This window comes from Macrotis lagotis, chromosome 5 (genome assembly GCF_037893015.1).
Source record: "Macrotis lagotis isolate mMagLag1 chromosome 5, bilby.v1.9.chrom.fasta, whole genome shotgun sequence".
NCBI lineage: Eukaryota > Metazoa > Chordata > Mammalia > Peramelemorphia > Peramelidae > Macrotis > Macrotis lagotis.
The window spans coordinates 268,231,311-268,237,656 of NC_133662.1; the positions used below are offsets into that span (position 1 = coordinate 268,231,311).

The 6,346-nt window shown below is 43.3% G+C and overlaps 1 long non-coding RNA gene across 1 annotated transcript; it reads right to left on the reverse strand.

Moving 5' to 3' along the window:
* Positions 1-1,974: 1,974 nt before the first annotated feature.
* On the reverse strand, positions 1,975-2,662 carry LOC141490223 (uncharacterized). The gene is made up of 2 exons (XR_012469097.1): positions 2,469-2,662; positions 1,975-2,212 (listed from the first exon to the last, which is right to left on the reverse strand). It is a non-coding gene; the product is annotated as an uncharacterized LOC141490223 (long non-coding RNA).
* Between the last annotated feature and the right edge of the window lie 3,684 nt (positions 2,663-6,346).

A 6,346-nucleotide genomic window follows, 5' to 3' on the forward strand; every position in this document is an offset into this window, starting at 1 on the left:
GCCCTAGAGTCAGCCTCTTCATTTGACTGATGAGGAAACTGAGGCCCTAACAGACAAGCCACGCAGGGAGGGTCAGTGGGACTGGCACACAGACCAGATCTTCTAATTCCAAGCTCCCTTCCCATACCTCAGGATGCTCCTTCAAGTGCATCTTCTTTCCATCACCCTGGATGCTTCTTTCCCTGAGGGTCAAGGTTCGCAGCTCTTACCAATGCAACTTGCAACTGGAGCAGAAAGTGTTATAAAAATCATTTTGGCCACAGGACGAGACTTGACCATGACTGTTCTCTTACCCCAGGCACCAGAGAGTTCCTCTGGGAACAGCCTTCTGTTTCCACTCTTGAAAACCTCTTGAGCAGAGGCAGAACAAGGGAGGGGTGACTGGGCTTGTCTTAGGGTGTCAAATTCAGTGTGTTGACTTCATTCACAGTGTTTCAGAAGAGTAGAAGCAGAAGCATTTAGAGCCTTGTTACAACAAGAATTGGTTAAAATGAAGCGCAACCAGATGGGTGAGCTTCTTGGCCTTCTCTGGCGTGTGGTTTTTCCCACCAGAGGCCTACTGTTGGCATTCAGGGATCTCTCTGCTCTGCTGGACAAGGTCCGGCTCCCTCAGCCCCAACCAAGGGCTGTTTCCTGTCATATGTCCCAGATGCGAAAATTCCTAAGTTACAGCTCCACTGGAGAATTTGTCTCAATTGTCCGATTTAGAAGTGTCAGATTTTGTTCTGGTTGTGAGGCAAGGAGAGAGAGAGAGAGAGAGAGAGAGAGAGAGAGAGAGAGAGAGAGAGAGAGAGAGAGAGAGAGAGAGGCAAGACCTCTAGCCTGAGACTCTCAACCTCCCTCTTGGATTTATTTAGTTAATTAAAAAGCTTTGTCAACATCTACCCCCACCTTCCCTTAAACTACCCAGAAAACATGTCCTGGACTCTGGTTACTTTCTCTCTAAATTAGCTCTTGAAAAATCGTGTCTGGGCTGCTGAGATATCAGCTTTGATATTTGTCTCTCGCCATTACCCGGAAGACTCTCCTGGGTGTGTGGGACCAGCCCAGAAAACTAAAAGGAAGAAAATCAAGTCTCTAAGTAGCTTCATGAGGCTATCTCCCCTAAAACAAGTGGGATTGCTTTACAAACCATCATTCCCAGGCAATTATTTTTCCAAGAATTAGGAAGTCTGATGGTTGGGCAGCACCCATAGGAGTCAATAAAAACTTAAGACTTTCTTCTCCCCCCCCCCATTCCCTCTCCCCAATACAAATTCTCCTGTATGGATCAGAGGTGCTCTCAGGAAAACACTAGGATTGGTTTTTTAGGGAAAGGGTCAGGTGATGCTTCTTTCCTTAAAAAATAAAATAAAATAAGACAACTGAGCAGTCTCCACAAAGGCTCGGAAAGGTTCTTCTGAATGGGAAAATCCAAGCTCTTTTCCAAAGGGACCTTGTGTCCAGGGGTCCTGGACAGTGTGCAGAGAAGATAGGGAAAATTCCTACTTTGCCAAGTGAAGAGGACTGAAATTGTGATTGTGAAATCCAGAGAAACTGGATGATCTTTTTTAATATACTGGTAAATGCCTCTTAAGTCTTTTAAACACATCTGTAGGGAGATTTCTTGAAAGAGGAAGTCAGGTGAAATAGCAAAACAAAACAAGACAAAGCACAGGGCTTGGAGCCAGGTGAGTCAGAGGCTTGGGATCTGCAGTTTGTCTCTGAGGCTCCCTGAGCCTGGAGGCCACAGATCCCCTGGTCTCTCTGTTCTCTTCTGTAAAATGGTGGGTGAGAATACCTGTAAGACTGCCATCTCACCTGAGTGGGCCATTTATCCCATCCCCTGTCCCATGAGGAAACTGAGGCAGAAAAGCCAAGGCATTTGCCTTGGATGGATGACAGAGGCATTAAGGGCAGAGCTGAGGTTCATGCTCAGCCCATCAAGCTCCCAATCAGAGGAACAAACATTCAGTGATTTATAAACTACAAGAGTTATAAGGAATGGCTCATTTTTAATAGGATTTGGTCTGGTGCTCCAGGTTACATCAGAAGAGGGTGGGAAAGGGGGGGAACATGGGGGGTCTGCCTTGGAGGCCAAGCTCACATGTTGCCTCCTCCAAGCAGGACCCCTCAGACCTCAAGCAGGACAGTAATGTGAATTGTCATTAGATGGAAACCAGGTGGTTATTAACTCCCATATCCATAGACTGTGGGACTGCAAAGCCCTTGGCTACCAGGAAAAAAAAGTCAACTTAAAATTCATTTAGACAAAAAGTCTCTTTCAAATAGACTATTTCCACCAAATAATAAATCTTCCCCATTGCCTGTGTTGAGGGCCCAGGGGCCAGAGTTCTGAGTTAAACCAGACATCTGAACAATTAATCTTTTCCCAAGGTGGGTGACCCAGGAATGTAGAGGTTACAGGTCTCCTCAGCAGGTGACTCCCCATCTCCTCACCCCACCACTTGGAGAGGAAATCTGCTCACCAGGCTTTTCTTGGACTTGACCAGGTGCTGCCCATTCAAAGATGCATCATAGGATCCTGTAAACTACTCACACAGACCCCATGACACTAACTTTCCATTTACCCCTTCTGAGAGTCACATAGTGAAGTTCAATGACCTAAATCTTCTGCCCTCTTTCCTCTCCTCTTCTCAGTTGCCTTCTACCTTCCCTTAGAATGGAGTTCTTGTTTAAAATACTATGGAACGGGTGGCTAGGTGACGTCGTGGATAGAACACCAACCCTGGAGTCCAGAGGACCTGAGTTCAAATCCAGTCTCAGACACTTAATAATTACTTAGCTGTGTGACCTTGGGCACTTAACTGCCTTGCCTTGCAAATATATACATATACATATGTATATATATATATATATATATATATATATATATATATATATATCATAGAAGACTCAGAGGAAAAAGGAGAATCCCTAAATACAAATTAAATAAAACTTCCACTTGCTAATTTTGGAGAGAAAGGAGGAGCTTAAGATACACACATACAACATTTCAAAGAATGTTGCATCTGGAAAGACTTATATGAACTGATGCAAAGTGAAGGGAACAGAACCGGAACATTGTACAACAAGTCTTTGGTGAAGAACTGTGAATGACGGAGCTGTTTTGAGCAATACAATGAGCCAAGAAAGTTCTGGGGTCTAAGGAAAAATGCTAAATGATAAAGAACTGATGCTGAGTATGGATCAAAGCACACTGTGCTCTCTGTTTACTCTTTGATTTTCCTCCCTCCCTCCCTCCCTCCCTTCCTTCCTTCCTTCCTTCCTTCCTTCCTTCCTTCCTTCCTTCCTTCCTTCCTTCCTTCCTTCCTTCCTTCCTCCCTTTCTTTCCTTCCTTCCTCCCTCCTTTCTTCCTTCTCTCCTCCCTCTCCTTTTCTTCCCTCCTTCCCATCTCCCTCCCTCCCTTCCTTCCTACCTTCCTCACATTGTTTGCTCTCTCAGAGAATGGGGGAGGGAGGTAAGAAGGGATAGAAATTGGAATTCAAAACTTTAAAAAATGTTAAAATTGTTTTGCTTGAAATTGGAGAAAAATAAAATACTGCTTTAAAAAACACGTCTCCTTATTAGACAAAAGGACAATTCAGCAGGTACAAAGGAATGGGGGGCACATGAAACCCCTAAGTGTCTTGGATTCCCTAGCCCTTCTCCAAAGCATCCCTGGAGGAGAGATCATGGTTTATCTCCATACTCTGGGACTTTTTAACAGCCAGCACAAGGAAAGACCCAATGATAACTGAAGGGGCATTTATTTACATTGATGAAAAAAATCTAGATAACTGAGAGAGGTCTCAGTAGCCACCAATAGCCTAAAACCAGTCCTTATCTAGTTAAAATAGTCTTTAGCAGATTCAGGAGTTGGAAACTCATAAGCACTAGCATAGATGTAAGAAGAAAATACTTTGGTTCAATTCAGTCCAACCATACTTGGAACAAATACATTTAAAATAAATTCCTGGCCTTGTAGCATACATCCTTGGAATACAAACATCTGAGAAGAAGGAGAACTATGGATGACTCTCCAAGTCTCTGAGCAATCTCTTTCCCTACCAAGAATCTGTGAGAAAAGCTTAAGGTATCAGGTATCCAGAGACACTCTCAAAAGAGAGACTGATGAATGATGTATTAGGCAAATCCCAAAGGGCTGCTCTCTTTCTAGAATTCAGGCTGCATAGAATCTCAGACTTGTGTGTTTGGAGGGAGATCTTGGGTCTGGCTGATGAACCCCATTTTTTGGCTCCAGAATAGGGAGTCTCTGCTGCTATCATCAGAGATGGGCATCATTTGGAAATGGCCCCGGCCTCATCTGCAGGACTGCCATGCAGAGCCCAGATGGCCCCTTTGCCCCTCCCTCAAATACTGTAATAGTCACTGATGCCAGACTCAAGTTATCAAAGCTGGCTAAAAGAGGATTTTGACTCAAGTTCTCATTGTGTTGACTGCACTGGATATCCAAGAGACATTGGTCACATCCATATTTCTAGGAAAAATCTTCCAACTTCTCGATTACTAAAAAGCCTTGGTTCCAGTAGACAAAAATGTTTGTTAATTGATGGATTCTGCAAGAATTGGCTTATTTCTAAGCTCAAAGAGTCTTCTTTTATGGTAAAGTGAAAGGAAGCCCACATCACACAAATTCATATACACACACACACACACACACAGAGCCTGTGAAAGCCAAGTGCAAATTAAGGCCCATTATGCTTATTTTCATTTGGTTTCATTCAAAAAGCAGATCATTGGGAAATAGTTTTACTGAAGAGTTGTATCAGCCAATGATGAAGGAAGAAGTCAACATAATTGCTTACCATTACCAACCTGCACCAATAGAATGGAATGGCCATAACTGTTTTACCTTTTTTAAAGAAAAAAATCCAAAAGGGTTTGTGTGACCCTGGGCAAGTTATTTAATCCTATTTGCCTTTGTTTCCTATCTGTTAAATGAACTGGAGAAAGAAATGACAAGCCACTCCAGTAACTCTGCCAAGAACCCCCCAATGGGGTCTTGAAGTGTGAGACATGACAGATCAACAACAACAGATATTACAACAGAATGCTTCCTCTAATTATATAAAGATGGGTACCAAGGTAGAAATGAAATTCATTGTGAGTCATACAAATGACAACCAGAAATCCTATTCTCTTGGGGAGTGACTGCCAAACCATTCACAACAGTGTAAGAGCAACCCTTTGAAAAGACTAGTATTCCAAAGTAAGCATTCCAGAAGGAGCCATTGCTAATATCTTTGCACAGTGTCTGTTTTTGGAGAATCTATTTTTCTTGTGACACTAAAAGGCCAAGAAGGAAAAAAAAGTACACAAATAACCCCCTTAACATAAAGATAAACATTGGTTCAGGAATGGGAAATTCTGATGAGGGAAAAAAACACATATGTATATAGTGTCATGACCATTGAGATCATCAATCATCAATAAACAGTTATTGAGCACCTATTGTGTGCTATGCTGATCACTGGTAACATGGGGAAAATGGTCTGGACACTGAGGAGGTTGAAGACAATGGAAATGGGAATGGAGACTTCACCAGGTAAGTCAGGATAGTTTGTTTTATTTTATTTTATTTTATTAGGTTTTTGCAAGGCAAATGAGGTTAAGTGGCTTGCCCAAAGCCACACAGCTAGGTAATTATTAAGTGCCTGAGGTTGGATTTGAATTCAGGTCCTCCTGACTCCAGTGCTGGTGCTCTAGCCACTGCGCCACCCAGCTGCCCCTAAGTCAGGATAGTTTTTTTCGTGGTAGAAAATCAAGAAAGAGAGAAAAGAAAAGTTACTGAGGTTGGAGGAAACCCTGACAAGGATCAAGAAGCTGTGAAAGAGTCCCTGCGAAGATTCAGACAAAGAAGAGCCAGGAAGAACCTTCAATAGGAGGAAGATGGCTTCAGTGTCCAGGTGAAGCTAAGGATGGAGCCAAGATTAGAGACTTGAGCAGAATAATTCAGGACCAGTCCCAAGTTGGGAGTCATTTCTTTTCAAAGGATGGTATAAAAACAGTTGGTCAGAGAAGGAAAATTCCAAGAAGTTCTGGAGAATGGTCCTTGAGGATGCTCAAAGGGACCTCACCAGTTTGGTGAGGTTCTGAGCCATCCAATGGAGAACTGTCAGAAAGGAGGACGCCTACATGTAGTCCTGGAGCTAGAGAAGAGATCTCCTGGGAAGGCTGATTATCCAGAAAAGTTTTTAAATAGGTGAGTCAGATGCATGCACCTTTCCAAGAGAAGTCCCAGACTTCAGACTCCAGAGCTAGAGGAGGAAGCTGCTTTTCTGAGAACTCTGACAAGGAGCAGACCAGGCTAAAGGAGGGATGGCAGATGGGGTCCTGGGAGCCC